This window comes from Aricia agestis, chromosome 3 (genome assembly GCF_905147365.1).
Source record: "Aricia agestis chromosome 3, ilAriAges1.1, whole genome shotgun sequence".
Taxonomy (NCBI): Eukaryota; Metazoa; Arthropoda; class Insecta; order Lepidoptera; family Lycaenidae; genus Aricia; species Aricia agestis.
The window spans coordinates 22,228,951-22,236,255 of record NC_056408.1 but is presented as its reverse complement, the minus strand read 5'-3'; positions in this window follow the sequence as shown (position 1 = coordinate 22,236,255).

Here is a 7,305-nt window from a genome sequence, read left to right as displayed (position 1 = left end):
TCATAATATTTTGACAAATTACTTGTGACCTTGTGACCAAAGAGTAGGAAACTAGCTCGTGACACTACTGAAATATGACTGAAATACAATACAAGAGAGTAGATCTACAAATATATACTAGTAATCTGTGAGAGTAGAGACCAAGATAATATGTACACCCAGCAAATTAATGTTATTACTTAAAATTATCTTAAGAAAATATCCAAAAACTTTTGAGTTCTCTGTGTACATCAATAATAGGTCCTATCATTGATGTACACAATCATCTTTGTGGTTAATATTAATTTCATTAATCATTAATTAAACCTCTAGGTCAGCCATTCTGAGACTTTTAAGGTGTCCTCTTAACCCTTTTAAGGGCGTTCGCTGCGTTGAGCGTGTGCCCGCCGCCAGGCGCGGGCGCGGCCGCCCGTGCCGTGCGCTCACCGTCGCGTCGTCACAAACTTTATAGAATGCTAACGCATCGCGTCGTCGTGCGACGGCCGACGGCTTAACGTAAAACGATCTTTGCATGAAACAAGCACGCCTCGTGGCCCTTAAAAGTGAAATTTTTGACAGACCCCCAAAAAAGAATGCATAGAGAAGAAAATTAAAGAATTTTGAGTTAATTGTCTCCCTGCTAAATGAATTATATGTCTGATTAAAAAGAAATATCATCAGACAGATGAAGGCCTCGCAGAGCCCCCACGAGGCCTTTGTGGAGCACACTTTGAGAATGGCTGCTCAAGGCATTCTGATCCAAATCCACGGTGCAGTGTTGCCAGATGGTCTCGGCGACGTACCCCTGAACTTATTTGATTTCCCATCTATCTTGATCGAAAACTCCCTAAATCTAGCTAAATCTACGGGGAACCCCCCTATTTTACCCCTATCTTGGTCGAAAACCCCTTAAATCTAAGGGAAAATCCCCTGATCTGGCAACACTGCCACGGTGCATGTCAGCCTCAGCTAAAGGTTAAAAAACCGGCTAAGTGCGAGTTGGACTCGCCCATGAAGGGTTCCACAGCAGCAATTAGGTTTATTTCTATGTAATTAAAAGTTTTTCATTTACTTTTATGTTTCAGTTGATATAATTAAAGTTAAATTAAGGTTTACCATTAAAAAGGTATAAAAAAAACTACTTGCTAGATCTCGTTCAAACCAATTTTCGTTGGTAGTTTTATAGCAATGTACATCATATATATTTTTTAAGATTTATCATGTTACCCCCCCCCCCCTACTTTAGAAGTTAGCGGGGGCACAGAATATATGTATACTAGCTGTTGCCCGCGACTTCGTCCGCGTGGACTTCAGTTTATAGTACTTTATAGCGCGCGATGTCAACAAAATTGGTGTCAAAAGCTTTTATAAAAAAACCCTGGTACCCCTTAAATCAATACAGCTGTGCATTGTGCACACAATAAGTATTTCATTTTTTTATATTAAACTTTATATTTTATGCCAAATTCTAAAGCTTATTTAGCCCTCCGATTACACAACTTTACCCAGAAACTATTTATCATTGATAGATTTAAGGTTACGTCACTGCACAGATAAAGTACTGAGTTATTTAATACCGTAGAATATATATAACAATCGAAAAAAATCGAAACTTAAATGTAAGATGATACCACGTCTTATAGGAAGACTTTTGAGCAAGCGTCAGCGCGATGTAGAAGACGCACGGCGCCATCTATTATGAATTGTTGGAACTAACTTAATTTGAACAAATTTACGCATTTTCACCCCCTTACAACCCTTTTTTCCAGTAAAAAAAGTAGGCTATGTCCTTTCTCAGGCTTTAGACTATCTGTATACAAAATTTCATTACCATCGGTTCGGTAGTTTTATCGTTTGGCGTGAAAGCGAGACTGACAGACAGACAGAGATACTTTTGGCGTTTGGCGTGAAAGCGAGACTGACAGACAGACAAAGATACTTTCGCATTTATAATATTAGTATAGATTATGTGCACACTGCACAGCTGTTTTTGGGTATTTTGATTAATTAAGGGCCGCGCTACACCGGAATGGCAGCGGCGAGGCGAGCACTTTCAGCGCTGCCATTCCGGTGTAACGCGGCCCTAAGAGGGGTACCACTTACCAGGGTTTTAAAAAGTTTTTAAATTTGACACAAATTTTGTTGACACCGCGCGCTATAAACTAAAGTCCACGCGGACGAAGTCGCGGGCAACAGCTAGTTATGAATAAAAACAATATATAATAAAGTAGGTATGATTAGTTCTTACTTCTGTTACAATAATGAAGTAAAAAATAAAACGCCATCTGTTGAATCGTATTAGAACTAAAATGTTCATTGCGTCGATATATTTCTGGATTTTTTATAATATTATACATAAAATATGTTTAAGATTTTTGAAATTTTATTTTAATACACATCCAAGACCCAGGAACATTGAAAACTTTTTGTTCCGCCTGCGGGACTCGAACCCAGGACCCCCGGGATGAGCGCTGGCCACGCGCAATGCGAATTCATTTTCATCGATATTTTCATGGAAATAAGATATTTTCCCACATCAAAATGTAGCCTATGTCCTTTCTCAGACTCTAGAATAACTGTGTACAAAATTTCATTGCAATCGGTTCAGTAGTTTTGGCGTGAAAGCAAGACAGACAGACAGACAGACAGAGATACTTTCGCATTTATAATATTAGTATGGATAGTATGGATTAGAAATGCAGTTAGGAGTTCTATAAGATAAGATAGATTGATTATTATTATACCAAGTGATTACATTATTAAACATAATATTCTAACGTATTAAAAACTATAAACAAAAACATACTAACAACTAATAAGTATGATTAGTTCTATGGTACAATAAAGTAAGAAATAAAACGCCATCTGTTGAATCGTATTAGAACTAAAATGTTCACTGCGTCGATATATTTCTGGATTTTTTATAATATTATACATAATATATGTTTAAGATTTTTGAAATTTTATTTTAATACATATCCAAGACCCAGGAACATTGAAAACTTTTTGTTCCGCCTGCGGGACTCGAACCCAGGACCCCCGGGATGAGCGCTGGCCACGCGCAATGCGAATTCATTTTCATCGATATTTTCATGGAAATAAGATATTTTCCCACATCAAAATGTAGCCTATGTCCTTTCTCAGACTCTAGAATAACTGTGTACAAAATTTCATTGCAATCGGTTCAGTAGTTTTGGCGTGAAAGCAAGACAGACAGACAGACAGACAGAGATACTTTCGCATTTATAATATTAGTATGGATAGTATGGATTAGAAATGCAGTAGGAGTTCTATAAGATAAGATAGATTGATTATTATTATACCAAGTGATTATATTATTAAACATAATATTCTAACGTATTAAAAACTATAAACAAAAACATACTAACAACTAATAAGTATGATTAGTTCTATCTACACTACTATTATAAAGAGGAAAGATTTGATTTTTTGTTTGTTTGTTTGTTTGTTTGTTTGTTTGTTTGAGTCGAATAGGCTCCGAAACTACTGGACCGATTTGAAAAATTCTTTTACCATTGGAATCCTGCATTATTTCTGCTGAACATAGGCTAATTTTTATTTTGGAAAAATATAAGTTTCAGTAAGATATTTGGGATTTTCGGACGCAAGGTTTAAAAAATCAACCAGAAAAGTTACTTATTTTGCGTACGCTGCCTAAACTATAAAAGATAGAGGCATAAAATGTTCTAAGTAATTATAGATCTTTTAAATATCTACAAAAAAGTCCGCGACACACTATACCTATCTATGTTGAGTGAGGCACAATAACCATTTTTTTATTAAAAAATCTAGATTTTTTTTTGGACTATATTTAAATGCGTTTATTTAAATCATGCTATTGACCCTTATCAAAATAAATTATTTCATCACTAAGTACAGTTAATGTAGATAATATTCGGTCTTTGAATGATTAAAATTGGACGTTTGGTTTTAATGTTATGGCGAAATTAAAATATTACGATTTTTGCTGCACGTTGCGAATTGGGCGTCAAGGCGCGATGCGCGGGTGTGCGTGCGGTAGGGGAGAGATTTAATTATCAGTGCCACAGACTCGCCCGGAGAGTCCACGTAAATATTACCTCGATCGTGGGAATCGCAGACACAATAGATTTTCAATAGTTATGCGACAGCCGGGTGCTGCTTTATTGATTTGATATAGACTATCGTGCTTCATTATTATAATCCTAATTTCAAAAAAGCTTTAAAAGTTATTACTACGAAAGTAATATTTTTAGAACTTTTTAAAATAAGTTTTGAATGACTATTATTTTTGATTGCTATTATATTTCATTAATTTCTTTAACTATAAATCTCCAATAGCGGCAGCCGGCTGCCAGCATAACAATTGAAGATCTATTGTGTCTGCGATACCCACGATGCCGATGCACGATGGAAGTATTAATGCATATTTTTTAATCCACACTATTTCTGCTGAATATAGGCTATATTTAATGAGAGAAAAAAGGGAACCGTATTAAGTGTTAATAATTGTGTGAAAAATCTACCAAAATATTCCTTCTTGCTTATGCTTTATAAATTATAGACTATACTTACTTATCGCAAAGTGATGTACTATAGTCTTATAGAGGACATTAATATCAACGTAAAAGTCCGCGACATCGTATGTCTGACTACTACAATTATTATTATCTTACAAGAACTACTTTTTAATCTAAAAATATGCAATAGTAACGTTGCGCTGGTACAAACCATGCCAAACTACTTATCAGCAGGTATTAGTACTTACCAGATTTAATAATCTATACTTCTATACTAATCTATACTAATATTATAAATGCGAAAGTATCTCTGTCTGTCTGTCTGTCTGTCTCGCTTTCACGCCAAAACTACCGAACCGATTGTAATGAAATTTTGTATACAGATAGTCTAAAGCCTGAGAAAGGACATAGGCTACTTTTTTACTGGAAAAAAGGTTGTAAGGGGGTGAAAATACGAAAATTTGTTCAAATTAAGTTAGTTCCAAAAATTCATACTAGATGGCGCCGTGCGTCTTTTACATCGCGCTAACGCTTGACTAACATCTTTCTATAAGAGGTGGTATCATCATGCCTTCGAGTCCCGATTTTTTTTCGATTGTTATTTCTTTTCTACGTTATTTAATAAGTCAGTACTTAATATTATAATATACATTATACAGTGACGTAACCTTAAACCTATCAATGATAAATAGTTTATGGGTAAAGTTAAGGGGGCTAAATAAGCTTTAAAATTTGGCATAATATATAAAGTTTAATTTAAAAAAAATGAAATATTATGTGCACACTGCACAGCTGTTTTGATTTAAGGGGTACCAGGGTTTTTTTTTATAAAAGCTTTTGACACAAATTTTGTTGACATCGCGGGCTATAAACTGAAGTCCACGCGGACGAAGTCGCGGGCAACAGCTAGTGGTACAATAAAGTAAGAAATAAAACGCCATCTGTTGAATCGTATTAGAACTAAAATGTTCATTGCGTCGATATATTTCTGGATTTTTTATAATATTATACATAAAATATTTTTAAGATTTTTGAAATTTTATTTTAATACACATCCAAGACCCAGGAACATTGAAAACTTTTTGTTCCGCCTGCGGGACTCGAACCCAGGACCCCCGGGATGAGCGCTGGCCACACGCAATGCGAATTCATTTTCATCGATATTTTCATGGAAATAAGATATTTTCGCACATCAAAATGTAGCCTATGTCCTTTCTCAGACTCTAGAATAACTGTGTACAAAATTTCATTGCAATCGGTTCAGTAGTTTTGGCGTGAAAGCAAGACAGACAGACAGACAGACAGACAGAGATACTTTCGCATTTATAATATTAGTATGGATTAGTAGTACCAACAGAATTCCCACTCGTGAAACCCGTTTAAATAAATAACAACTCATGCTACGATACTATAAAGTTCAAATTCCGATCGCGCAGTGCTAGGTGCCTACAATAATTATATTTGCCTACATGTGCGCTCTCTTTCTATCGCGTAAGAGGTACCCTTTCTGACGAAATCAAGATTGTCACCTTTTAGAAAATAAAATTATCTTCTTTTGATTACTATAGCTACTAATCTAGTGATTATATTCTCTTTGCTACTAATAGCAAACTTTTTTATAGTAATAATCAAATTTTAGTAACCCAACATATATTTTATAATAGTTTTTATTCGAATATAGTGTAGGAGGTCAGGAATTTTTTACAACTTAAACATAGTTACTTGTGTTTATTTATGTGTAGTATGCGGTTCGTTTGTAACAAATTGTTTTATTGGCTATGTTTGTGTATGTTTTTTATCTTTTTTTGTATTTTAAAGTCTTAAATTACTTTATTGAAATATTTCTTTGACTTTTTTCAATTGTTCATAAATATCAGATTAATAACGATTATGTCACAGCGGTTAAATCAGTAGGTAGATATTATATGCGACGAAAAAATCTTGCGCGCGCGTCACCGCTCGCTTGTGAGTCCCTTGTGATCTGCCCCTTAAAAGGGGTACTTACAGTTCGATACTAAACGCGCGAGTGGGACAGGCCTGGCGGGGGGGACACACATTTTACCACTTTGGAAGTCGCTCTCGCAAACTATTCAGGTTAGAAAAAAATTATATTGAGGTTTCCTCAATATGATTTTTGAAGACCTATCCTTAGATACCCCACACGCATAGGTTAGACGAAAAAAAATAATATTTGTTTCAGTTGTACCTATGTGGACCCCTAAAATTTTTGATATTTTTTCCATTTTTGTATCAAAATCTTAATGCGGTTTACAGACTACATCTACTTACCAAGTTTCAATAGTATAGCTCTTATATTTTCGGAAAAAAGTGGCTGTGACATTCGGACAGACACAGAGACAGACATGACAAATCTATACTTAAACGTTCCGTTTTTTGCCATTTGGCTACAGAACCCTAAAAAGCTAAAGTTTGTGGCGATTACTGGGCAATTAAAGTAACCATAGAAATAAGAGTTTGGAGTTTCAAGAGCCGAATGTAGCTCAACACTATTTACACATTTCTATAAGCAGCAGCAGCAGCTCCCTCTTTCCATAATCTTATGTCAACAAATTTCTTGGTTCATCGGCAATTCATAATAATTATTTTGACACAAAAAAACAATGCTTAATATGGTATGTGCAGCTATAACGCTACTAATTTCAATGTAATGTACATGAACCATGCAATGAAGAAAATAATAGTTATAAGTTAGTGTTAACAACTCATGGTATATAAATGCTATATTATTATGCCTCTATGTTCATAATATTGTGGATTGTGGTATAAAAATAAAAGATTTTGCTTA